This window comes from Merops nubicus, unplaced genomic scaffold (genome assembly GCF_000691845.1).
Source record: "Merops nubicus isolate BGI_N331 unplaced genomic scaffold, ASM69184v1 scaffold6782, whole genome shotgun sequence".
Taxonomy (NCBI): Eukaryota; Metazoa; Chordata; class Aves; order Coraciiformes; family Meropidae; genus Merops; species Merops nubicus.
Window position 1 is genome coordinate 2,335 of NW_008592762.1, and position 1,167 is coordinate 3,501.

Here is a 1,167-nt window from a genome sequence, read left to right on the forward strand (position 1 = left end):
CACTGTGGCATTTTCGTTTCCATGATTTTAGTAGGAGAGTTCAGAGAAATGTCAAGGTACTGTGGTTTATGGTGGCTTAAACTGAAATAGTGAAAATGCAGAATTTTACAAAATTGGTACTTTATCTAAAACCAGTATGTCTGAAATTATTATTAGAGAGTCTAGACAATTAGCTTGGACTATGTACCTGATTTTTTGACCCCTGTTGGTAAGATGACTCTTGACCTCATCAAGTAGCTGAATCTGTCTCTTGAGAAACGTTATGTTCCCGCAAATGTTTTCCAGTGACCAGTCATACTGCAGGGAGTTCCAAGGGTTTTACACAGCCCATCCTAATCCTTCTTACTTGCCCTTGTGAGCACGGAGTCTCTATCTCTTGTAATATCCACCGTTCCCATTGGTTTTATGTCTTGGAAGAGTGGTTTTATTCATGAAGAACATGAGCTCCCTTAGTAGAGCAAAGTGCTTCCTTTGTGTTTGGAAGAGAGGGAAGTAAGTAGGACAGAGATTGCCTGGAAAAGAGAACAAATCTCATTGCTCAAGGGGATAGGGATAGGAGATCCAGCAGAAGATTTTTCAGGGTCTTACTTTCCTTCTTAATCTTTGGAGAGGCTCTGGTCTCCATAGGTAATTATATATGCAGAAGATGATTGGAAACAACCAAATGTTACTGAACATTTACTTCCCCTAGATGTTTCTGCAGGAAAGAAATAAGGAATTAATTCAGAAATCTTTCACACAGGGGTCTTGTGGAGTGGGTATCACTCTTGTTCTCATTTTGTCACAGGGATGAATAATAACTGCCACTATTGGGAGTCTTTTATAGGACAACTATATGCTTGGATGCGTGGAGATGTGAATCTCTGGTCAGCGTTCCTGTAATAAAGTTGAATAGGAGACAAGAGAGTTCACTCTGTAACAAGTATAGCATTATGAGGTAAGGCAACAAATGCATATATCAGTAGTGAGCCAGCTCAGGCAAAAGTCATCTGTTCGTCTTAGGAGGCAGCCGGGAGGCTTTGTCTGGACTCTAGCCATTCATCGCCTCAGAGAAGCCCAAAGCACAGACCAACTGAACACGCACACTCCCAAAGGAGATGATTCAAGTGAAACACAGGAAACTTTAAGACACAGTCAACTGAACAGCCCAGCTGGTAGGTTCCATGG